Raw genomic sequence first — 27,896 nt, 5'->3', positions numbered from 1 at the left:
CGAGTAAACTTTGATTGACATACGCCAAAAATTATCTTTCGTTTTGAAAATAGTTTCATCAGAATGAAAATTCTGATATTGAAAGCCACCAATAGTAAAATTAAGAATTATTAAATATTAGGGCAAACTATATCTTTTTGGTGTTTGCCTAAGGCAGGCAATACGCGATAATATACGGTATATCACGGTAAACCCGTGTGTTGTCACGGCTCCTTGTAATTGCCCTACAAAAATTTTGGTCACAGAACTTACCCACGCCCATGCAAATGTGACTATGAGTATCACCTATGAATGACTGTAAAATGACTAGTCAAATGATGTCGTGCAGATAAAAATGTGCGACAGATGTAAAGAGGCCTTTATTCGCTGTCTGGGAACACTCTTTGTGTTGATTTGGGCCATGTTGTGTGAGAATCACAAATTGTGGTGTGTTTGTTGATTTCAACACACCCTGGCGGGGATAGCCTACACTATCGAGTGTGGTAATTTGTAGAGCTGTCAGCTGCTCACTCTTCCAATCATTGGAATGAGACAGCTGTGCGGTGCTGCCCATTGCAGTGTAATGATACATAATGGTCATGTCATGAAAGTATTTAGGGAAAACTCGCGTCTGAGTTCTAAAGCGACATAAAATTTATAGTCTTTTCTAAAAATTTTAATTTCTCCCTTGTTAGTAGTATCTATGGCATTTGTGTCCTCGAGCACTTTCACGACATGAGTTCTGACGCGACCTCAACGCTGATAATTATTTCTGGAAATTTTCATTTTTTTGGTTTTGGGCTTTCCTTTAATTACTTTATCAATCTTAAAAATTGTATTTTAATCTCCCATTAGCTCTTCCACCGTTAAGTTTACGCTACTAAACAACGTTGAAAGGCTTGGAAATTTTACGGTCTTATATAATTCGAAGTTATTTCTTTATAGTTCACGAAACAGTCTAAGCTAAGTTGGAGTTGAGAGGAAGGCTTAACTTTTCCAAATGAAAATAATAATGGCAAACTGATTTAAGGAAAATAATTATTTTGCTTATTTTTCTTAATGTTTCTTTGTTTTTGATAAAAGGAAGCCCATGATAAACAAACCAGAGCGCGCCTTCTTATCTAGGTCTATATTTTCGCGATTATATATATGTATTCTGATTTTGTTCACGGACTAACACTCGGGAGTGTTGGATCTGAGTTGTGATACCCTTTGGATCGCGTGCAATGTGCTTACTGCGTAATAACCGAAAAAAGCAAATGTCATCGAGTGGCAACCTTGTTTCGTTCATTCAAAATGCCATTCATTCATGGGAGTGAGTATACACACATTTCCAGGAAACGTGGATTTTTTCGTATTTACTTGTAGCTCGACTAATACCATATTTTTTTCTTCTCGTTGCAGATTGCAGTCCATTTACATATAGTAAAAATATAAAGCTAAAATACTAATCTGAGCTGGCCGCAAACAAAGTATACATCAAAACCTATTTCATAGATCGTTATCGTACATTGACCAAAAAATTTTATGATGAGCAAAAATGGTCACCAATCCGACATTTATTGGCGACAATTTTGTCAGCGACAAACCAAGCATCCAACAACCGATTCGGAGACACTAATTCATCTGCTGACGGGCTTATTAGGTACCTATTGGTAGTTTAGCGATGCCGCATGCCTTCCGAAATGCTGGTTACTTAACAGCCACCATAGGTTCAGTTACTATCGGTTTATACATCAACTCGAGAAAGCAGAATATGAACTGTGCCGGCGTAAAAGGGTGCCAAGCATGAATTGTCCCAGCGTTGCCGAGCATGCAATGGTGGATGGTCCTTCCTTCTTTCGAAAATTTGCGCCATACATTGGTAATATCGTGAACACCTTCCTGTTAATCTACCATTTGGGCTGTTGCTGTGTCTAGGTGGTATTCGTAGCCTCAAACATAAAATCAGTGGCCGATTATTACGTAGACGAGTCTGTGGATGTACGATTGTGCATGCTTATCATACTTTTGCCACTGATTCTCATTAGTTGGGTTCGCAGGCTAAATATCTGGCACCATTTTCAACGATTGCCAATGGCATTACATTGGCGTCATTCGGCATTATCTGCTATTATATTTTCCGGAAGATGCAGATGTGCTGAAACATTTTTTTTTTTTGTGCACACTTTAGCTCGAATTATTAGCTATGATGATGAAGATATAAAAATACCGGCGTTACGTTGCCTATGTATGTCACAAGCTTTCAGGGCAGGTCCCTGCCAGATAGCATAAATTCGTTAATGTCGAGATTTTTTGTCCAGAAATACAATTGACTGCGGCTAGATGCTTAACTTATGTTTATAGGTCGGGTACTCTACCATCAACAGAATAGAATATCGCAAAAGCTTTGCCCACTTTAGCGAGACTATGCGCGGAAAATTCTGATCAATTCTGATTCTGAGCTTCTGCTTCAGAGACGCTTGCTTATCTAATAGTGGTTGATTCAGAATTACAGCGCACCGCGGCCTTAACAGATCATTTGCTAAAGTCTTTATCGTATTTACTACAAAGTGAAGACCCGTCAGTTAAACAAGCCGCTCTGTGTTGCTTTGCGCCGTTGGGTGCAAATTATGAGGCGATTTTTAAACGTTTAATGGATACGAATGGCTTACTAGACGCTATATTAAATAGCCTAAAGGATAATAATACACAGGTCCCACTAGTTTCGATTAGATGCCCGCATGCATTATCAAGATCTGTACAGCAGATACGTACCACCTTTCAAGATTATACAATTTGGGAGCCTTTAATGGAAATATTTGCAACTGAAACTTCGATATCCATTACTTCAGCTAATGCAATCGTCTGCTAGAGTTTGCACCATCTAGGGAACCTATTATAAATGCTGGTATTATTGATAAATTATGCCAGTGCATTGCATGATGATCCCTCACTTAGATTGAATAGCGTATGGGCTTTAATGAATATTTCGTTTCAGTCTGAATTATTTGTAAAAACCGATACTAGAAATACATTAGGAACCAACCGTATCTCGGAATTGCTAACTGATACCGATACCAAGATTGTGATGAAAACATGAGGGCTATTAAAAAAACCTACTGAGTAAAACTCAGCATGTTGAAATAATAACCCAGCCAGCATTTTTTGAAAATTTTGATCAAAAAATATTTAAATATCACAGCCCAAGATGATTGAAAACGTTCACATTTAAAAGCATTTTCTGTTCGAAAATTAATGTATCGTCGGGAGAAAAATGTACCATAAATGTGATTATTCTTAAATAATCATTTATGATTCATATTTTGAAACGCTTTTTATTCATATTTGATATCATTGTAAAATTGAGCTTTAATTGTTTTAGAGTAATATTTGACTACTTCTCACAGTCATTTTCTGATCATATTCGTGAACATATTTCAATCGTTTTGGTTGATATTTTTGAATCATTTTTGAATGCGATTATGATGCATTTATTCTTCATATCTCATTCAAAATAAGCTACTACATAATAATCTTATTTCATCAGAGGAAGAAAGCATGCGGAAGTGAGCTATTTGAACCACAAGTCACTCGCAAACAAACTTGACCGATATACACCTGCGACTACAACATCCAACATCAGCTATGATCGTCAATATCTTAAAATACGATACGGTACGGGATGTTGAAGACATATCCAGGTACATATGTCAAGAGAGTTTCACTTACTTGGTCAAATAGCTCACAACTTTTGTATTGTTCAACTACTTATGTATTTTCTGGGAAGCCGAAGGTGGAGAAATGGTTGGGGAAATCTTCGGGCACGAGCAGCATTTGCATTAAATTTTCTTGAATAATGTCTTAATAATAAAAATTGTATATACATATTTTTTCTGAACTTCATGATTGAAAAAATGTGTGTATGTGAAAAAAGTAAGATTTTCAATGACAAGTAAAATTTTAACAAGTATAAAACTCAACACAGCAAATATAGTCAGAAAAGAATCAGAAAGCTGAATAAAAATGATTATAAATTTGTGATCACCTAAAGTAAAGACATTTGATTCAAATATGATTCCAAAATGTGATTGAAAAACTATATTCAGTTTTTGATCATCAAAGGTAAGCATATTTGATTATTTTTTTGTTGGTTTTTATGAAATATTAAAATTTAATCATCAAAGGACTTCAAAAATGATTCCAAAAAGTGATCGAGAAATGATCTTCAGTTTTTGATCATCAAAAGTATTCATATTTGATTATTTCTTTTGTTCAATTGTATGTTAACTCATTATTTAGTCAGAAAGAGTAATCAAATTGTATTTATATGTAGGGAAATTGAAAATTTAATCATCTAAATGCTGAGTGGGCAATGAATACGCATGCGTCACAAATACTCGAAGCTATAAATAAGTTATTAGAGTCTCAACAATCAGCAGGAAGTAAAGAACAGGCATGATGTATTATTGGCAACATTGCAGTTGAGGCCGAGCATGCTGACTATATAATAATGGATAACAAGATCATGAAGTACTTGGCCGAATTTTGCTTCATGCAGGGGGGCGTGGTTCACGCAATTTCCAATCTGGTGCATAGGAAGGACTCGTGGTCTATGGAAACGTATGCGCGTCTAAGCGAATCGAATATGATGAAAAATGTTGAGGCCAGCTGAAGGAAATCCTGAAGAAGTGAATTACGTGGTGAACGAGCCCTTGTTACAGGTATGCGAGCACTTTGACCAGCTGCATGTAATAGAATTTACTTTTAAATTAACAGTTCCAACCGTTTCCGTTATAGCGCATCGCTTGATTTCAAGTAACTCTCAGAAGCAGCGTAAGCACCTGCCTTTCTCAGAATTCTCCGACATCGATGGCGATTTTTTGGTCGTTTAAACAGCATTTACTATAACGCCACAAATCAAAGGTTATCGAAAAGGTGTAACAACTTCCATGGATCGTGCGCATTGAACGTTGGCTGTGGAGACAGATGATGTGGGTTCAGCCGTGATACTTATCGAAGGTGAAAGTGGTATGTGGTTTTTTGTATTTTTATTTATTTAGATACACTTAACATAGGTAAATATAGCAAATAACAATATAATTACATTAATTGTAGTTATTGATTCACCGGTGTTCTGTGGCAGATAATGGATCTGCGGTAGGGTTCTTTTGGCCTCGTTCGAGGTGAACGATAGCGGGGTTAAGCGGTTTGTTGGCCTCGTTCGGGGTGAACGAGAGCTGGGTTAAGCGGGTTTTTGGCCTCGTTCGGGGTGAACGAGAGCTGGGTGAAGCGGGTTGTTATAACGGGTGGGAGTTAAAAGTCTCCCTCACCCTCACTGGAGGGTGTTAGTAGGACCAATTTCGTGATTGGTCTGGTGGTTTGTCCCCTTGCCGTATCCAGTTCGACGACTCGAACTCGGTTATTCGGCGAGATACTCCGTTTTCCACCGTTTGCAGAAGGTTTGATGCAGCGCCTTAAGTTTTTCCCATCGATTGACGAGTGAAGAGCGATTCTCGCTGACGTCAATCTCGGGTGGCGCTAGTAGGTGGCCCCCGACTAGGAAGTGTCCGGGGGTAAGTGGCTCCAGGTTGGACTGGTCATTTGACGATGGGCTTAGGGGTTGGGAGTTGAGACAGGATTCAATCCTACACAGAAGGGTGCTAAACTCCTCTAGGGTAAATTTATGATCCGATGCGATCTTTTTGAAATGAGTTTTGAAACTCTTGACTCCCGCTTCCCACAGCCCGCCCATATGAGGAGCAGCGGCTGGTATGAAATGCCATGTCAGGGTTTGGTGGGCGTATTTCGAGAGAGTATGGTCGCGCGCATCAACGAGGAATGCCGTGAACTCCGAGCGGAGAGCCCTCGACGCACCGACAAAGTTCGTCCCGTTGTCGCTGCTAGAAACGCGGCGGTGCTGAGGTCGCTAGTAGCCTCTAAGTGGATCGCCTTAGTCGCAAAACAGACGAATAGGCAGACGTAACCCTTAGACATGCGTCATCCTCGTCCGCTGTAAGACTTGATGTCAAACGGTTCGGCAAAATCCACCCCGGTGTTGGTAAATGCCCTAGAAAAGGTAGTGCGTTCCGCAGGGAGAATTCCCATGAGTTGCGTCGGGGAACGTTTGCGGAATAGCGTACAGGCCTTGCAGTTGTGGATGATGGATCGGATCATGTTTTTGACCCGAGGTATCCAATACTGCGTGCGTAGGAGCCGCAGCATTAGTTGGTTTCCGCCATGTCTGGAAATGGTGTGGACAAACTGGACTAGGAGACGGGTGAGTCGGCAGGCATAAGGGAGGATTATCGGGTGACGCTCGTCGACGGAAACGTCTCTGGATGCGTTGAGACGACCCCCCACCCGAAGTACATTATCTTCGTCGATAAAGGGGTCTAGAGAGAGAATCTCGCTTTTGGTCGCAATGGGTTTCCTAGTTCTCAGAGAGCTTATTTCTTCGGCATAGTGGTTGGTTTGGGATATCCTGATGAGGCGGCTAGTCGTAGCCTTAATTTCGTCAGGCGAAATCCGGTGCGACTCTGCTTTAAAGGACGTTTTAGTTTTTGGATGAGTTCTATTCGAGAATCTTATAATGTAGGAGATTACCCGCAACGCCCTTGATAGATCGGAAAACCGATCAAGAATATCCTCGCTATTGTTGATGTTCGTTGCTGCATTCACTTGTACCCGTTTTTCTTCGATGTTTGTGTGGTACTCCTGTTCACCTTGAGATGGCCATTCCGCTTTGCCTTCTTTCAACCAAGAAGGTCCCTGCCACCACAAAGAGTTGTCGACTAGGTCCGTGGCTGGAAGTCCTCTGCTGGATAAGTCCGCTGGATTTGATGCGGACTCGACATGATACCATGCTTTCGTTCCTACCTTCTCCACGATTTTTGTCACCCTGTGAGCTACAAATGTTGACCAGGAACACGGGGGTTTTCGAATCCATGCTAGGACGATGGTCGAATCTGTCCATAGGTGAATGTTAAATGTGCCTAAGTTCAGGTTCTCCATCACGGTTTCCAAAGTCTCAGCCAGCAAGACGGCACCGCATAATTCCAATCTTGGTAGTGAAATTGTTTTTACTGGTGCCACCCTCGTTTTTGCCATGAGTAGACTAACGTATGTCCTATCGTTGATCTTAGCTCGCACGTAAACCGTAGCCGCGTAGGCTTTTTCGGACGCGTCACAGAAGCCGTGAATTTCTATATCGTTGGTTGGGGTGAAGTGCACCCACCGAGGTATACGAATCCGGTTAATGGCGGGGTACTCCTGCATAAAGGTTTGCCATCGATCTAAAGTGATTGCGGATACCGGTTCATCCCAGTCCGTCCCCTCCAGCCAAATGTTCTGCATTAGTATCTTGGCTACGATGATAACTGGAGCAAGCCAGCCTAACGGGTCGAAGAGTTTGGCGATGGCAGATAGGATCGCCCTCTTTGTTCAGATGTCCTGGTTTTCGATTGGTTTCGCTGTGAAATAAAAATAGTCGGAATACGCGTTCCAACGGATGCCTAGGGTTTTTACCATGCTCGCGTCCTCAAACTCCAGAAAGTCTTCCGTAAGCCTGTCAGGTTTGGGTATGCCCTGTAGTATCCTACTGCAATTAGAGGTCCACTTTCGCAGAGGGAATCCTGCTGACTTTAATGCAGCTGTGATTTCATCGCGAGCCGCGATTGCTGCCTCGATGCTATGCCCCCCTGCAAGGACGTCATCGACGTACATACTGTTTCGCAAGATGTGCGCTGCGGTTGGCAGAGATGCCTCGACGTCATCAGCAAGTTGATGTAGGGTTCTGATCGCTAGATACGGGGGCACAGTTTACCCCAAAGGTTACCGTGTTGAGCTCAAACACGCTGACAGGGTCCTCTGCTTTGAGTCGACAAACTATTCTTTGGTATTGGGTTTGAGTTTCCTTTACCCAAATTTGCCTGTACATCTTCTTAATGTCGCTGTTGAAGACGTACTTGTAGAATCTCCATCGGAGGAGCAGTATTGTTAAGTCGGATTGAAGTACTGGGCCGGTGTGTAGCACATCGATCAGGCTTGTGCCATTGGAAGTCGGGCACGACGCGTTGAACACGACCCTCACTTTAGTCGTTGTACTTTCCTCTTTGATAACCGCATAATGCGGCAAGAAGTAGCAATCAGATGATTGTGGTGGTACTACGGTGTGCACCTTAGACATGTGCCCTAACGTGACGTATTCTGTTAGTACCCTATTGTATTCCATCTGTAGGGCCGGTGTCTTGGCTAGGCGTGTCTCGTTCCGTTAGAACTGAGAGCAGACTCCCTTGAGCGATGGGCCCAAACAGACGGTTTTTGGGAAGCTTTGTTTGAATGGAAGGGCGACGGTATATCTTCCATCTGAATTCCTTTCCGTTGTGTTTTTATATAGTGCCTCGCAATAGGCATTGTCTTCCGTCAGGGCCTTTTTCGTTGGTATGTTTTCAATTTCCCAGAAAGCGGTTAGTTGCTTGTCTAGGCTAATTTCGTTAAAAAAGGATACTCGTGTATTGGTTGGGTGAGGTGCATCTGCACGACGGGTTAAAATCCAACCGAAGACGGTTTCTTGGGCGAGAAGCGTATTTAGAACGTTCTTCCGTATACCGTTCAGTATTATCTGGGGATAAATGTCGCCTCCAAGTATGAGGTCAACTGGTTCATTAATGAAGAACTTCTTATCCGCCAGAATCAGATCAGGGAACGCTTGCCGAGTCGTTGCGCTCACTTGGCAAGTCGGAAGGTCCCCTGTTAATTGAGGCAGGACTAGGGCCACTGTATTGATGCTTACTAAGGGGTCTGTAAGCGAACCTAAGTTAATCGAACATGATTCCTTTACCTGTGCAGATGGTGTATTATTTATTCCTGACACCTGCACATGCAATCGTTTGGATGGAAGGTTTATTCGCTTTTTTAGTCTTTCTGTTATGAAAGAGCATTCGGACCCAGAGTCTATCAGCGCTCTGGCGGAAAATTTCACTCCGTTGTAGATTATATTAACCCGCGCTGTTCCTAATAACAACCCCTTTGTTGTGTTAGCATGACACGAAGAGACGTTATTAGTATTATCTTGTCTTTTTTCAGACTCCATCCTTGCCCTAGCCTGCTGTGAGGTTGAAGGTGTGTTGTCGGTGGCGTTTTGAGTCCACCTTTGAAGAGTTGTCTTTTGTTGTGCTGTCGGGAGATGGAGCAAGGTGTTGTGCCTTGCGTGACACGTGCTGCAGTTGAATGGGCTGGTGCATCGTGTCACGGTGTGTCCACCCGACAGACAATTCAGACAGTAACTATTGTTTTTTACAAATTCGATTTTTTCTGACGTGGACAACCTACGGAATTTTTGGCAATTTCGTAATTTGTGCTCCGTACTGTTGCACATCTTACAGGCTTATTTGGGTACGCTGGCTTGGTAAACCCCAAGTTTTGTAGAATTTTCCCTAGACTCGAATTTTGACTTTGGGGTGCTTTTGTAGTTTTGTTACCCCTAAGATCAGAAACCGTCTCTAATGTCTGGAAGCGATTGGACAGGAATTTGTCCATATCCTCCCATTTCGGGATATCTGTCTTCCGTTCTACGGTCTGTTCCCAAAGAGCCAATGTAGATTCAGGGAGTTTTGTGGAGCATAAGTAGGTTATGATTGCGTCCCAATTTGTGATGTCAATATTATGACATTTTAGCGCGGAGATGCAATTGTTTATCTCCCGTTGCAATTTTTTGATTGAGGTTCCACACTCTTGTTCGACTGCCGTCAGATTAACTAAAAGTTTTGTGTGTTGACGAGGATACGTTTATTTTCGTACCTGTCGCTTAGATTCTTCCAGGCGGTTGCAAACCCCTCGTTTGTTAATGAGCACCTGCCCACTATTTCTTTTGCCTCCCCTTGCGTTTTTTGTTTTAAAGAGTATACTTTCTCGACATCTTTCAGATCGGTATTGTGGATGTATATCGCCGTGAACATATCTCTAAAGGCTGGCCAGGAAAGGTAGTCGCCTTTAAATACATCGGTGTCACAAGGCGGCAGCCGCATTTCATGTCCACGGCGCGAAGAGTCTTCATCCTTTGCTTCATCTTTCGCCGGCTGTGGGGTGATAGCTTCGGCTTCAGCCGCCACAGCAGACATGCATTGTAGGTAGCATGCGAAGCAACTTTTGTTCTTTCTTCTTAGCGAGCTGAGTTCCTCTTTGGACAGCCCAGGATTGCTGAGAAGACCTTCATATGTGGACTTGGTCTTCTTCCAAAGTGCCTTTAGCTCCTGCAAGGGTGTGCTTGTTCCGGGATTCGGCCGGGGCACAGTTGAAATCTTGCTCAAACTCCACTATGGAATCAGCCAATCTAATATAAGTCTCCATTGATTTTATTAATCTGAATATTTTGTTTCTTTGAAGGTGTCGAGCTTCAAGGCAAAAGACTTAGTGGCGTTGGTGTGTATTCAACCGCAGCAAAGATTATAAGAGTGTTCTGTTTTTTTGAACGTAGCCCACTATCAATCCTGCTGTGATTGTGATGTATAAGTAAGTTCTTTAAAAACACACGGATTGAACTGATTATATGTGTTAACACAGAAAGCAATCTTATGTGAATTTAGTGATAATCGACAAAAATGAATCAGATGTAAATCTTGACGTGAATGTAATGTGTGGCCAGTGATATGAACCACTTATAGAGATCCTCACGAGGATTATGTAAGCCACAGATAGAAATCCTGAGGAGGATTTAATGTGTATACAGTGATATAGATAGAAATCCTGACGAGGATTTAATGTGCATGTAGTGATATGCAGCACAGATAGAAATCCTGAAAGGTTCTAGTGTGTACAAAGTGATATCAAACACAGATAGAAATCCTGACGAGGATTTAATGTGTCTACAGTGATGTGCAATGCAGAGAAGAGAAATCGTGTGCAAATATTTAATGTGTCTAAAGGGTGTATTGGACACAGATAGAAATATTTTCTGAAAACTTAGCGTGTCTAAAAAAAGTTTAAAAAACGCAGATGTAATCCCGATGTGGATATAGTGTGTCAACCTCGAGATTTGAACCACAAATCGAAATCCTGTGGATTTAATGTGTGTAATTCTAGAAATTTTGAACCACAGATAGAAATTCCTAGTGATGTGAAACACAGATAGAAATCCTGACGAGGATTTAATGTGAATACAAAGTGAAAGTGAACGCTGACTATTCGCGAGTAGCCAACCAGGGATCTTTCCCAATATAAAAAATAAATTTGTTTATCCAACTTACTGTGGAAAATTACGATTTAAAGTATTTATTAAGAAAAAAAGTGATAAAAATACAGCTATATAATATAAACCGATCAGTATAAATTGTGTGATCAAGCCACCAGCCACCCAACGTAGTGATACTTTTTGGCTTTTGGTATTATTTCAGCTCGTAACTGATTAATAAAGCGAATTCTGTGATAGACAAGCTAAGGCTATCAACCAAGTGAAATTATGGTTCCCGACTAGGAAGTTTGTCAATGTATGTGACGATGAGGGGGTACAACACAATGCAGTGATGAGTGTGAAAAAAAAATAAAAAAAAATCACTGACTGTCTGCCTTGAGTGGTGTCGAGTAACCCTTACCACTGGTGGGGGGAATTACCCGATCGTCAAAAGCCGATTGGTGTGTTTATAACCACGAAATCTAACAATTTCACTTGCTTTGCCTTTTTTGTCTATCACGGAATGCACCTTCCGTACGTAAAATCACGTAAATAGAAAAAAAAAAGTTTGTGCAACCAAGCAAAACCACGTACCTTGTGTTTTTAGTTGATCGACTGTAGCTGATGAATGTGATGTTATGATGATGATATGATGTGTATGACTGTAAGATGTGATGCTAATGGATGTGTTTGATGATGTGATTTTGATGCGATGAATCGACGGTATAATGTGATGATTTATGGCTGTATGAGTGATAGTGGACTGTATGATGATGTGATCTCGATATTATGATTTACTGGACTGTATGTGCGTGTGAATGTTGTGTGAGATGACGAGTTGGTCGGCTATATTGGTTTGTTTTCTCGCTGGTTTTGATGATTTTAATGTTGTTATTTAATAATTTAATGCAATGCAAATTTTGTGTAATATCCTGTGTAATATGTCTCTTGAACTCTGGTGGTTTTTCTCGGCGCGTAAGGACCAAATGCTTGCGGGGGGAATGTGGCACCCGTGTCATGGGGCGCGATCGCACGCAAATAAAAGAAATAAAAAAGGAAGAATTAGTAACGAGCAACAACAAATTTATTTCACGTTATAAACAATATAAATTCTGTATTTGTTATTGAATAGAATAATTATTTCACAAACGAATTCTAAATTCAATGTTCCAAAGTGTTTAATTACAATTTCGTGCACGGACTAAATTAGACTTCAACCAGAAAGATATAATGGTGAAGGGAAAGAGTTAATTAAATGCACACTTCACTATACACTCTGACAATTCGAATTTATCAAATTAATTACTTGCAATATTAATGCAAGTGCAAATGGTTAAATATAAGAAATTTACACTTGGCAATTCAAAGCTCAAAAATTACACTTTACTAATCGGCAAAATTAATTATAAGTCGAAAAACTGGAAAATGTAGAAAATGGTTGGTTTGTATTACTCACCTGGGGCTAGCTGCTGGCTCGTGAACGTTCCAAAATAGAAAAAAAAGAAAGGCCAAGACCGCGAACAAGTCCGCGGCACCTGCCGATAGCTAACTTTCGTTGAGTTTTTCCCATTCAAAGTTAGCTTTCGGCTGGTGTTAGCCGTTACCGGTAATACTAATAATGTGCGTGTTAGGGTGGTCCGAAATATTTAGGCTGGTGGCCTAAACAATAGCAATTTGTTAATTGTCTTTATTGACGACATTCATTATTATTTATAAAAAAAAGTTCTTAATCTATACATATATACATACTTACATTAATATTTACATACTAGAGGTGCATGACTCAATAGTGAGGAATGCTTTGTCAGCGAATTATTATATTGACCTACATATTGTCAATATGATTCCTGCTTGAGCAGTTTGGTATGACGCATTAATACAAAAGGCGACTTGCCAAACGCGAATGAACTCATGGTAGTTATCTGGGTCAATGAACGAATGTTTGTAATGTTAAGCGTGTTTGAAGTGAGGTGAATTCCACGCGATACTACACCATCGGCCTTTTAAGTGAGTGTATATAATTGTATGCTTAATTATAGACGGCCACTCCAATGTCACTGTGATAAGTGTGCCGTGTTGTTTCATTTTTCGTTGAATGACCCAGTCAACTTGCTTTGGTGTTACCAAGAGAGATTTTTTTTGAATTTAATTCTAATTATTAATTATGTCATAGTGGTAACTTGATATTATGAGTATATGTGTTTTCTTTTTTTTTTTTTGTTTTTATTCGTTTGCATTTGCTTTACATACAGTGCCCGTTATGCTGATTCTCGCTTTTTCATAATAAGCTGACTTTTTCTTTTTTTTTTTTGTGTATTTACTAAAATGAGTATTTTTTGTTTACACAGCCGACCCTTAAGAGCGTCGACTCAGTTAAAAATCGGCATGTGAATTAATGGTAACTGGATACCAATATGAATTGTTTGTTTTTGTTTATTGACGAGTAAATTGTAATGCTATTGTTGATACTGATTTTTTTTGTTGTTAAATTATTGTGAGTCATTGGCATATTTTATATTGGGTAAGCCTATTCTTATGGACTAATATTTCCTTATTTTTTAGGTAGGTTAAAAGTAGAAAGAAATTTTTCCTATTTCATGTAAAGAAATGTTTCCTATTTCCATTTTCTAATCTATTTAGAATGAAAGATATTTTCCTATTAGTATTTCTTATTCTACATGTGGCTAAAGTAAAAATATTTTTCCTAAAATTATTACCTCTCTAAAAACTAGGTTTCCTAACCGAAGCATCTCATACTTATATCTACTTTTTCTTTTTCTATTTCTAACTTTAATTATTTCTATTAAATAACAGCTTTTCATTGCTATTTCATTTTACTAGGGTTACATTAAACTTAGTACAAAAAAAAATCTGTAGCTAATTGTACGGGAATTTATAATATGTCACTAATTATGCAGAAATTTAGGGTCTGTGATTGACGGAAGGGCAAGGTGGTTTATATTAGCGGTAGTAGTTTAGCTGGTTAGTGGAAGGAAGGTACAGCGGATGCAAAAATTATTCTATCTTTTAATTTATTTTTCTTTGTCTTTGTCATGCGATTTCTGCGGCGGCCCCCAAGACAGAATCGTCATGACTTTTATGTAGAATTATTTTTGTCACTTGCACAACCTCTTGGGTTTGTGCAATTAGTTGATCTTGAGAACCTGGTTATCAATTATTATTTTAAATTTGCCTACTGCAGTAAATATTCAATTAATTTTTCCTTATAAATTTCAAGTCCTGGATTGCCGGCCTTTCTTTTATGCCTGGTCGAATATTGCGCTAAGTCAATAACTTCCTCAACAATCTGGTTGCTTGATAATTTTTCTACGCTAACATTTTTCTATCCTAAGATGAAAATGAGCGCGACTAGTCTTTTATTGCAAATTTATATAGCGCTTCACATATATTTTTAAGGTTCTATTTGTGACTTTTCTTCATTCTTGCTGTTGTTATGGGCTGGTTTTAAAGTTTTTGTATTTTGCATATATCCACTGACATGAATTTTATCGGGGCTGTGGTACAAACCTTCTTCCTTGACAGCCTTTAAGGATGTTATTTTGATTACTTCCATAGGAACTACAGCGGTTTTTAATGTGAATTGTGTAAGTTCTTGATTTGCTGTTCACTTTAGGCAGGGGTGCATTTACTCTCAATTGTGACATTTTGAGATCTACTATTTGAGATATACTTGGATTGTTTATTACTCTTCCTCAGCTTTGAGTTTGTTTTTAAAATAGTAGGGTGTAAGTTTAACAATTGAATTCCATAGATACGAGCTTGAACGGGTTTTAATTGCCTATATTTAAATTTCATGTAACTTTTGAGTATCATGGCTATTGCAATGATCAATAGCCCGATAACTCAGATTAAAACTGCTAACCAAACATCTGGGACGTTTGACGAATTTTTCGTATCTATTTCGGTTGGTGGTTTCTATTTTACTACTCTATTTTGCGTTGATTCCGAGTTTTCCTTCCCTAACTCGTATCCGGCTATCGCTATCATGATACCATGTTAAAATTTTCCTATAATTATTTTCTATTTGTGACGAAAAAAGAATATATATATATGTTTTTTTTTTTATTTATTTTTTATTCTTTTATCCTATGCATTCCATTTTATTTATAAGCTTCGTATTATAAAATTGTAAATCTAAAATCTTTAAATTAAAAATATGTTTATTTAGGTTAAAAAAAAGGTTCTAACATTTCAAAAATTTAATAATTTACTAGTATAGTTTATTTGCTTTTAAAAATATTTTTATTTATCTATAGCCAAAAAAAAAATTCCAACGCTATTATAATTTAATTTTAAGCTCTTTCGGGGAATACCATTCGAATCATTCTAACGGTTTCTTCTTTCCTGGTTGTGGGATTTTTTACATCCTCAATTGTGGGTTCGCTATTCATGCCTATCTTTTTCTAAAATGGTTTTAACCATTTTAATTCCTTTTCGTAATCTACTGTTCCTGCGCCTAAAATTACTTTGTCTTCCCACTCAATGGGGTATTTAAAATCTTTTGCCGACATTCCAATTTACTCGGTATATGAATATTTCTAGTTATTTTTCTATGACAATGAGAAAAAAAATTGAATGCATTGAATGCGTTTATAACCATTTCAACTATCGTAGGAGTGCGGGTTCGACTCCCACTCCCGGGAGAAAAGGCTTCGAACAGATTTACAAGGTATAATCGAAACAGCCGTCGCCTTGTCCGTCCTGATGTCACGTTGTTTAAATTTTTCCCAAATTATTAAATAAATTGTAAAAAAATTAAAAATTGCTTGAAATAAATGTTTTCATACATTTAAAGCGATACGGGCAATCCCCGGTTAACTCATATAAGTAGACAACATTTGGTTAATTCGTTGTAGTTCTATAAATAGAACAAAAACAACATCAAATACCAAGTTTCTCTGAAAACCGCCTTACAAACAGGCATAACTTCAACACATAACTACATACGCATTATGTAATGTGTGGAAGATAATATATGCGAAGAAGGCAATTGGGAAAAACTTTACAACAACTAAGGCATGACGTAGCTGAATGCGTTTATAACCATTTCAACTATCGTAGGAGTGCGGGTTCGACTCCCACTCCCGGGAGAAAAGGCTTTGAAGAGATTTACAAGGTATAATCGAAACAGGTGTCGCCTTGTCGGTCCTGATGTCACGTTGTATAAATTTTTCCCAAATTATTAAATTTTTATTATAGTTAAACATTTATAACTCCTTGTCAGTCTAGATGTTGTTTGCTGCTGATTTTTGCTGTTACTGAAGATTTCTTTATTCCACCTCGTTTGCTTTTATTTGGTTCGTCATTCTTATTCCACCTCGCTTTATGCTTTTATTTGGTCAATTCTCCTTATTGCCGATCGGAATGTTGTTTGTTCCACTTCGCTTATGCGTGTATTTGGTCAGTCATCCTTATTGCCGATCAGAATGTTGTTTATTCCACTTCGCTTATGCGTTTATTTGGTCAGTCATCCTTATTGCCGATCAGAATGTTGTTTAACTTCGATTTTGATTTGCTCCAATCTTCATAACTGATAATGTAATATTTTCGATATTAATTTGCTCAGCTCCTCTTAATTGACGATGTTAGCAATTTTCTTGGAATCTTGGCGCAAAAATGTCTCCTTCCTTTGTATCCTGTTTCGTTAAGGACTACTTAATTTTTATCTTTAGTTTGGCAGGAACTTTAGTCCTGTCTTTAAAATTCTTGGCAGTTGGCGAACTGTTTGTGAGATGGCAGGATCGCCGTTCAGCAAGATCTAGCGAATTTTGCTTATGAGGAAATTTTCAGCTAATTGAAGATCAGGCTGGCACGATTGCCATGTAAAGAAAAAATTAATTGAACAACAAATGATTTGGCTGACCAACGCTGATGAGTAGCGTTGGATAGCAATTTGTTAATTGTCTTTATTGACAACATTCATTATTATTTATACAAAAGTTCTTAACATATACATATATACATACTTACATTAATATTTACATACTAGAGGTGCATGACTCAACAGTGAGGAATGCTTTGTCAGCAAATTATTATATTGATATACATATTGTCAATATGATTCCTGCTTGAGCAGTTTGGTATGATGCATTAATACATTAGGCGACTTGGCAAACGCGAATGAACTCATAGTAGTTATATGGGTCAATGAACGAATGTTTGTAATGTTAAGCGTGTTTGAAGTGAGGTGAATTCCACGCGATACTACACAATTACTCAACGTGGGCATAAAGTGGACCTGAATTACCCAAAAATTCTGGTGAAGAAACAGCAGACATACGGCGTCAAAGGAAGCTGCTTGCATCTTTCCGCAGCTATGATTTGCGAGCAAAAGTCGTTAGACCTTTTAGCAGAAGAGGATTGTTTACATCGACTCATTAAAAGGGGAGAAGTCAGTTGTCCTTATCTTACCTGCAACGAGTCCTCGATCGAAGTCATCAAGGAAGACAAAATTTACCTCAACAATTTCAATGGAAGCATAGGGTCAGGTAAAACCTTGAATCATATCCTCTTTTATATTACAGATGAACAATGAGTCCGTCACAATTAACAACCGAACCGAACTTACTGGAGCACAACTAGCTCAGCGGTTCAGCTCCTACCACCCGTTCTAACCAACATCAGGAATAAGACCCCAGCAGTGCACATCAACCTTGTTCACGAAATGACTGATTGGAAAGAAGACAAACCTAGTGATGTCCTACGAAATTGTAATATTCATTCTGGTCATGATCCTCATATGGGTAATTTGGAGGAAGCTAACGTCAAGTATCAATATCTCTGAGCTCAAGATATCACTGCTAAACACAAGCTTTCGGGGTAGGCAACAAGTGTCTCCAAATCATTCGCCAAATCTGCGGGACACAGATCTTTGAAGAGGGAAGAGTTAACACATTCAGCCACTGCGCACTTACGTATTCCCACAACTGACTAATACACGTGCGCTGCGTAAACAAATTTTCACACATCGGTATTTGCACCCAGACATATCGTCAGCACTTTCAACAGGCAGATCATATCACTTGTCGATGTCGGCAAATCATTCCACAGTTAGTTAATTGCACTGTCAGCAACTTCTGCATATTGAACTGTTGCGAGATCAAAGCATTTCGCAACCCAACGAAATTACCAACCGTGGGAAGTCACGGTCGCACTGCTTTCTCAGCCCTGTGCAGCAGAAGGGTGGATAAAGTATAAATAGCAGTTAAATTAGAATTAGGGGCGGTTGCTATTGGGTCTTAGTGCTAAGTGTTAGTGAAATAAAGATTGTTCAAGTTTAATTCTCTTGCTTTATTTGTGTGGGCAAGTTGGCCCTTTTAAAATTTTTTTTATCAAAAAGGACATGCAGTCCTTAACTTACATGACAAATATATGTTTTATATAAAAATCATTCGGTGATTTTATTTCATATACTTTGTCTGGAATAGAGCTTGATAATTTGTTCAATATTTTGTATTATTATAACATATATAAATACCATATTAATACAAAATAATTATTTATTTAGTAAATGAATTTTAATTTTTTCTGTTTTATTTTATTCTTCTTTTTTTCTTTTTTTTCCTTTTCATTTTCTTCTTTTTTATCCTTTTCATTTTTGATTTCCAACAATTATAGAAGGATTATCATGAAACAATAATTTAATTTTAGTAACAAGACAAAAAATTGCCCCTATGATATTAATTTCTTATTTAATTGAAATCAATTTTATAAATGTTATTATTATTATGTCAGTTATTGCCGATTCTTTAGAACGATTAAATCAAATTTCTTTACGAAAATTAATAGCTTTTTCATCTATTAACCATTTAGGATGAATATTAGCAGCAATATGCAGGTACTAATGAAATATTATGAATAACATATTTTTGATTTTATTCACTATTATCATTTAGTGTAATTTTTTATTCAAAAATTTTGAAATTTATTATGTAAATCAATTATTCAATTAATTTTTTAATTTAAACATTTTGAAATTTATTTTACTATTAAATTTACTGTCTTTAGGAGGGTCACCCCCATTTATTGGATTTTTACCAAAATTATTAGTTATTCAATATTTAATCGTAAATAATCAATATTTATTAATAACAATTATAACAATAATAACATTAATTACGTTATTTTTGTACCTACGATTATGTTTCACTGCATTTATATTAAATTATTATGAAAATAATTGAATATTTTTAATTAAATCAAATATTTTTTTTTTTATTAAATGAATATTTATTTTTTCGTTTATTTCAACATTTAGTTTAATTTTAATTTCTATAATCCACCCTCTATTCTACTAATATTTTAAGGTTTCAAGTTAAAAAAAAACTAATAGCCTTCAAAGCTATATATATTAGTAGAATCTTTTAAGTCTTAGTAATTTAATTACTCCTTTAGATTTGCAGTCTAATATCATTATTGACTATAAAGTTTTAATTAAAAAGAAATATTCTTATAAATAGATTTACAATCTACCGCCAAAAATTCAGCCATTTGATTTATCTATTAATAAGTCGCATTTAATCGCGAAAATGGTTATTTTCAACAAATCATAAATATATTGGAACATTGGAGGGTGGGGCCGTGTGTAGAAGTCCACGAAAGTGGGGAAAGCTTGTGACCGCAATTCACATGGGAACGGCCAGAGCGATTCTTTTGCATGCGGTTCAAGTAGCTCACTACTGCCGGCCGCTTGCGGCAAAGTATCCTCTAGATAGCCGCTAAACCCCGTTTAGGGGTGAGCTAATGTGAGAAGGCGACAACCTGGCTAGCCACTCTGACATAATCGGTTTAAGGGCTAGCCGGGGAGATCTCAACGGCAGCGTCTGTACACCTCTAGGTGCGGCTGCAAGCGGGCGTCCGTCTTGGAGCAAGCGGCTCGCTATATAAACGTGCAAGTAATATTTTCACCGCCGCTGAGCGGGTTGTGCGCTGGGCTTGGGACCCGCCACGTAAAACAATACTCCAATGAAATATACCAACAAGCCTCGGATAAATACACTCTCTATTGATGACGACCATGGCAGACGTTTGAAGGACAATGAATTGAGGGCATGTACCTGGAACGTCCGCTCCCTGAATGGGATTGGTGCAGATGCCCGGCTGGTTGATGTCCTCGTCAAAGCAAAATCTGACATCACCGCCATCCAAGAAATGTGTTGGACGAAGCAAGGAAGAAAGAAGGTCAAAAATTGTGACATCTACTGGAGTGGCCATACGAATAAGCCCAGTTTCGGCGTCGGATTCGTGGTGGGAGAGAGACTTCGTCGCCCAGTTCTGGCGTGCACGCCTGTGGATGAGCGTCTCGCCGCTATCCGAATAAAAGCAAAAATTTTTAATATATCATTCATCTGCGACCATGCGCCGACAGAGAAGAAAGACGATGAGGTGAAAGACACTTTTTATGAACAATTGGAACGCACATACAAGAGCTGCCCCCGTCATGATATAAAAGTCGTGCTTGGCGATTTTACGCCAGGGTGGGCAAAGAAGGTGTTTTTGGTCCTACAGTCGGAAAGTTCAGCATATACAATGAAACTTCTCCTAACGGACTGAGACTGATTGACTTTGCCGGTGCTCGAAACATGGTCATATCCAGCATGAGGTTCATGCATAAAAAGATTCATCTAGCTACATGGCTGTCTCCTGATCGAAATACTCGCAATCAGATCGATCATGTTGTGATAGACGGACGGCATGCCTCCAGTGTTTTAGATGTGCGCACGACCGAGGACCTAACATCGACTCGGACCATTATCTCGTTGCAGCCAAACTACGCACCCGCCTCAGCGCGGCTAAAACCAAGGAACAAAAATTACAAGGAAAGACGTCGAAAAGCTTCAATCACAACAGGCTGCCAATGATTTCGCAACTCGACTCTCACACCTGCTCTCTGAGAGCACAACTCATCCTAAAGGAATACAGGAGCAGTGGGAGCATATCTCCAAAGCACTTCGTACTGCCGCCGAGGAAAAAAGTGGTTACCGGCGGCCACGAAAAAACAATTGGTACGTGAAGAATGCCTCGTTGCAACCAAAAGAAAAGACGCTGCCTACAGGGCTACGTTAAAAGCAAGCGCAACAAGAGGAATGTGTGAACGCTATCGTGAGTTGAAAAGGGAAGCGAGACGCCTTTTCAGGAAGAAAAAAGCAGAAGCAGAAAGGCGTGAGTGCGAGGAGCTTGAGCTGCTAGCCACCAGGAATAACGCCCGAAAATTTAACCAAAAAATATGGCCACAGACGGCAGGTTTTAAGACCGGGGCAAACTCCTGCAGGAACGAAAACGGCGACCTTGTAACTGATGTCCAGAGAGTGCTTAGATTCTGGAGGGAACACTTCTCTGCTCTCCTAAATGGAGGCAGCGATTCAGCGTGCAGAGATGACGAACCCGACCCCGCAATCGATGATGATGGAATATATGTCCCCCCGCCCGATTATGACGAAGTTAGAATAGCAATAACCAGATTGAAAAAAAACAAGGCCGTGAGCGCTGATGGATTACCTGCGGAGCTATTCAAGTACGGCGGCGAGGAGTTGGTAAGGCGCATGCAACAGCTTCTTAGCAAAATATGGACGGACGAGTGCATGCGCGACGATTGGAATCTAAGTGTTCTTTGCCCAGTCCACAAGAAGGGAGATACTGCGAAATGCACCAACTATCGTGGAATCAGCCTTCTTAATATCGCATATAAGGTCCTTTCAAGTGCATTGTGCGAAAGATTGAAGCCCACCGTGAACCGGCTGATTGGACCTCAGACCTGGACCATCGACCAGATTTTCACAATGCGCCAAATCTTGGAAAAAACCCGTGAAAAGAGAATCGACACACACACCTCTTCGTCGACTTTAAAGCCGCCTTCGACAGAAAGAAAGGAGCTGCCTATATGCCGCTATGTCTGAATTTGGTTTCCCCGCAAAACTTATACGGCTGTGCAAAATGACGTTGAGCAACACCATCAGCTCAGTCAGAATTGGGAAGGACCTCTCCGAGCCGTTCGAAACTAAACGAGGTTTCAGACAGGGTGACCCCCTATCGTGCGATTTCTTTAATTTGATGCTGGAGAAAATTATACTAGCTGCAGAGCTTAACCGCACGGGAACAATATTCTATAAAAGCGTGCAATTACTGCCATATGCTGATGACATTGATATAATCGGCCTAAACACCGGCGCTGTTAGTTCGGCTTACTCCAAACTGGAAAAAGAAGCGGTAAAGATGGGTTTGATGGTGAATGAGGACAAAACGAAGTACCTGCTGTCATCGAGCAAAGAGTCAGCGCATACGCGCCTTGGCAACCACGCTACTGTCGGCAGCCACAATTACGAAATAGTAAAAGACTTCGTTTATTTGGGAACCAGCATCAACACTAGCAACAACATCAGCACTGAAATCCAGCGAAGAACCAATCTTGCCAATAAATGCTACTTTGGACTAGGTAGGCAATTGAAAAGTAAAGTCCTCTCTCGGCGAACGAAAATCATACTCTACAAGTCACTTATCGTACCCGTCTTGCTATATGGGGCAGAAGCATGGATCGAAAGATTTATGGACCTCTACGCGTTGGCGATGGCGAGTACCGAAGAAGATTTAATGATGAGCTGTACGAGCTATACGCAGACATTCAACATATTCCAGCGAATAAAAGTCATTCGGTGATTTTATTTCATATACTTTGTCTGGAATAGAGCTCGATAATTTGTTCAATATTTTGTATTATTACAACATATATAAATACCTTATTAATACAAAATAATTATTTAGTTAGTAAATGAATTTTAATTTCTTCTGTTTTATTTAATTCTCCTTTTTTTCTTTTTTTTTAATTTTCATTTTCTTCTTTTTTATCCTTTTTATTTTTGATTTCCAACAATTATAGAAGGATTATCATGAAACAATAATTTAATTTTAATAACATGACAAAAAATTGCCCCTGTGATATTAATTTCTTATTTAATTGAAATCAGTTATATAAAATTTATTATTATTATGTCAAATATTGCTGGTTCTTTAGGACGATTAAATCAAATTTCTTTGCGAAAATTAATAGCTTTTTTCATCTATTGAATATGAATATTAGCAGCAATACCAACTAATGAAATATTATGAATAACATATTTTTGATTTTATTCACTATTATCATTTAGTGTAATTTTATATTCACAAATTTTGAAATTTATTATATAAATGAATTATTCAATTAATTTTTTAATGTAAAAATTTTAAAATTTATTTTACTATTAAATTTACTGTCTTTAGGAGGATTACCCCCATTTATTGGATTTTTGCCCAAATTATTAGTTATTCAATATTTAATCGTAAATAATCAATATTTATTAATAACAATTATAAAAATAATAACATTAATTACGTTATTTTTCTGCCTACGATTATGTTTCCCTGCATTAATATTAAGTTATAATGAAAATAATTGAATATTTTTAAGTAAATTAAATATTTTTTTTAATTAAATGAATATTTATTTTTTCATTTATTTCAACATTTAGTTTAATTTTAATTTCTATAATCCACCCTCTATTCTGCTAATATTTTAAGGTTTCAAGTTAAAAAAAAACTAATAGCCTTCAAAGCTATACATATTAGTAGAATCTTTTAAGCCTTAGTAATTTAATTACTCCTTTAGATTTGCAGTCTAATATCATTATTGACTATAAAGTTTTAATTAAAAAGAAATATTCTTATAAATAGATTTACAATCTACCGCCTAAAATTCAGCCATTTGATTTACCCATTAATAAGTCGCATTTAATCGCGAAAATGGTTATTTTCAACAAATCATAAATATATTGGAGCATTATTCTTTATTTTTGGAGCTTGAGCAGGAATTATTGGAACTTCATTAAGAATTATTATTCGAGCTGAGTTAGGTCATCCAGGAGCTTTAATTAGAAATGATCGAATCTATAATATAATTGTTACATCTCATGTTTTCGTAGTAATTTTTTTATAGTTATACCAATTATAATTGGTGGATTTGGAAATTGATTATTACCTCTTATATTAGGAGCTCCTGATATAGCATTTCCTCGAATAAATAATATAAGTTTTTGATTATTACCTCCATCTCTTACATTATTACTAGTTAGAAGTTTAGTAGAAAATGGAACTGGAACAGGTTGAACAATGTACCCCCTCTTTCAGCTATTATTGCACATAGAGGAGCAACTGTTGATTTAGCTATTATCTAATAAATTTTATTACTACCGTTATTAATAGACCATCAACAGGTATTACATTTGACCGAATGAATACCTTTATTTGTATGAGCAGTAGTTTTAACTGCTCTTTTACTTCTTCTATCTTTACCAGTACTAGCAGGAGCTATTACTATATTATTAACAGATCGAAATTTAAATATGATCCAGCAGGTGGTGGAGATCCAATTTTATACCAACATTTATTTTGATTTGTTGGTCACCCAGAAGTTTATATTTTAATTTTACCTGGATTTGGAATAATTTCCCATTTTATTAGACAAGAATCAGGAAAAAAAGAAACTTTTGGTTCTTTGGGAATAATTTATGCTATAATACCAATTGGACTATTTGTAGTGTAAACGAGCCAACAATTTCAATGTCAAATAAGTAAATCAGTTGTGAGAACCCCAAAACCGAGGGATTTGTACCCTCACAACATATACCTATTTTTTCATTTTTTACATACATGTTATACAGCGATTGAATTTAACTCTGAATTTAATATTTATACATTTTTTATGACATGAATTATATCTTTATGAATTACACGTCGAAATACATATATGCGGTTGTATATTGAATTATTATTTACTAAATTGAAGGACAAACCAGACTTGCGCACTTTTGCACGCAAGCAAAATATTTACATTTTCCGCCCACATAAATTTCAAATATAGGTCACCCAAACATACACTAAAACATTCGGAAGGGAAGAGGAAACGCACAAAAAACATAAAATTGTGCCGGTCAACCAACCCTTTGCGCATCCAATGCACTCAGCTACAAATACAACATACATAATAATTTGGATAAACGAAGATCAGCAGCAAAAGTCGCCAAAATAAACGCCGCTACTAATTGGAACTTTTCTATACATACTTACACACGAGCATACGACACACCAACGCACGCCCTAAAGCGCCAAATAAACGACACGAACATTTCCGCGAACATTCCCGTTATGTCATGTTTCTGCGACCTTTTCTGTCGTGTATGGTGGTGTTTGCCAGTTCGCGCAAATGTTCGCCAAAAATCAAAATATTTTAATTTTTGGCGAACATTTGCGCGAACTGTTCGTGCGTGTATGACGAAATAGCTCATAATCGTAGTAATTTCTGAACGGAATAGACGTGCGCGGAAAAGTAAAATGGACAATACAAAATTTCTGAGTGAATTTATTGAAATGTATAAATCTTTGCCATCATTGTGGCAAGTAAAAACAAAGATTATTGTAATAGAATTAAAAAGAATAATGATTATGCTACTTTAATCGAAAAATTGCTGCAGCACAATTGTTGTCCGTATTCATCGCTATCTGAAAGAGAACTAATGTTCGGCCAAAAGTTCGTATGGTGTATTGCCAAAGCTGCGAACAAGATTGCGGAATGTTCGCGGAAATGTTCGTGTCGTGTATTTGGCGCTTAAGCAGAAGCCGAAAGCATCAAGCGAGGCCAACGCACCACCAGAAACAAGCGACAGCGAACATACGCATAAACACAAATGATTGAATTCAATAGGTAAAGCGAAGATTGGAAAACACGACAGGCAAACAACAAATGTATGTACGAGATTAGGTACATTGTTCGCTATGAATATTAAAAAAAAAAAAATGTAAGGCGCGATAACCTCCGAAGAGATCTAAGGCCGAGCTTCTCTTCCAATTTGCGTCGTGCTCCTCTTGATTTTCCCTACAAATTGGCCGGACGGGACCTACATGTTTTATGCCGACTCCGAACGGCATCTGCAAGGCAGATGAGTTTTCACTGAGAGCTTTTCATGGCAGAAATACACCCGGAGCGCTTGCCAAACATTGCTGAGGGGCGACCCCGCTTAGAAAAATTTTCTTCTAATTGAAAAACCTTATTTCTAAAATTTTGATGTTGCTTTGCCCAGGAGTTGAACCCAGGGCATACGGTGTGATAGGCGGAGCACGCTACCATCACACCACGGTGGCCGCTACATGTATATTAGGGCTCCCGAAAATTGGGATACTAAATGCCGGGATGGCGGATTATCCTACATGATCGAAAGTATGCATATATATATATATTTATACATGTGTACAAACCATAGGCATGATAATGGAAGAAGTGAAAACGTATGTTAGCATGTAAGCGTATGTATGTAGTAATAGAATGCAGCGAAAATAGTGTTAAATTAGTATTAAATTTTTGCATTTCCATCTTTTATAATTGTTATTGTAAAATTACTGACTGCCTGCGCGCAGTCCTACATAATTTTATAACGGAGGAATTATTACTGATGAATTGTTATAGGAAATAACCGTCCGCCGGCGTACGAAATCGTATATAAGGGCGACAAATTAGCTTGTAAGATCAGAAGCTAGGAGATAGGCATATGAGTCAGTGGGCTTCTACCACTGACCAGAACACGACCTGAAGGTTTCTACTTCATTTCGTGATTAGTTTTATATTCAGTAGGAGGTTTCTAATCCAACTGACGGAGAGCTTAGCAGAGGGGTTCTACCTCTGCTACTCTTATCTAGACAGGGAGCGAGAATATTATTATTATTATATATTAAGGACATTGAATTTTTAAAGAAACCTTATAACGTTTTCGGAACTTCTTTGTTTATTTATTTCACAATCGGAATAGATTCTCCCACCAACTAAAGGAACCCTGAACGGACTGGGCATACCTCAGCAGAAATAAGTCCGTCACATATGGCGCCCGAGCAGGCTTAAGAAACATCAAGGAAATCGTTAAGACTTTACATAAAGGATATTCAAGAGAAGGTAACAAGGATATACGGAAAGCAAAACAACGAAGGCTAAGCACAGAAACTAACAAGGAAACGATACATAAATAAGAAAATGGTAAAGGTGTCATGGGTATATTATCTCACCCGAGAGGAGCTGGTAAGTTACCACTAGGAGTTCGGGCTGGATGATACAGGAACGGTAGAAGAACTAAGGAAGCTACTGGCGGCGTTCGTACAGGTAGAAAAGGACAACGAGAAATGGCAGGATCGGCTTACAGACCTAGCTCTACAACACGCAAGGACGACATCTACACTAAACATACCACAGGCAAGTAGTCGGTCGACATCTCCAAGTGCTACGAAAACGGATGACGATAATACAACCGGCGCACCCAACCAACACGGGGTCCCACAACCACCACTATATGCGATGCAACAACCAGGCACATACGCAACCACTATGGACCGGGTAAGAAATAGGGTTTAAAATACGACGGGAGCAAGGATCCTCTAGGGTTCATAGAACGCGTTGAAGAACTAGCAGAAGGATACGAAATAAACGTCAACTCTATACCAAGAGCATTGCCGGAGCTACTCAAGGACAAAGCGTTGGTTTGGTACCGAAATAACAACCGGAGCTGGAAAGAGTGGGACACATTCAAGAAGGATTTCCTAAAATTTTTCCTCAGCTCCAGATATTTTGAACAGTTGGACCACGAGATACGGGCACGCATGCAAAGACTAGGAGAGAAGTTCAAGGATTATGTACTAGCACTACAAGGGCTGATGCGACATGCCGCCTACACCGAAGATC

General features: G+C 38.3%; 1 long non-coding RNA gene and 1 pseudogene across 1 annotated transcript in view; both read left to right on the top strand.

Moving 5' to 3' along the window:
• Window positions 1–1,368: 1,368 nt before the first annotated feature.
• Window positions 1,369–3,173, top strand: LOC137241586 (armadillo repeat-containing protein 8-like; annotated as a pseudogene).
• Window positions 3,174–4,303: 1,130 nt separating this feature from the next.
• LOC137240126 (uncharacterized) overlaps window positions 4,304–27,896 on the top strand; it is a 225,097-nt gene continuing 201,504 nt past the window's right edge. Inside the window, exons 1-2 of the long non-coding RNA XR_010949604.1 lie at window positions 4,304–4,682; window positions 4,759–4,989. This is a non-coding gene — a long non-coding RNA (uncharacterized lncRNA). The remainder of the gene's footprint in view (window positions 4,683–4,758; window positions 4,990–27,896) is intronic.

Source organism: Eurosta solidaginis, chromosome 2 (genome assembly GCF_040869045.1).
Source record: "Eurosta solidaginis isolate ZX-2024a chromosome 2, ASM4086904v1, whole genome shotgun sequence".
Classification (NCBI taxonomy): Eukaryota; Metazoa; Arthropoda; class Insecta; order Diptera; family Tephritidae; genus Eurosta; species Eurosta solidaginis.
This window is presented reverse-complemented; position numbering and strand designations above follow the sequence as displayed.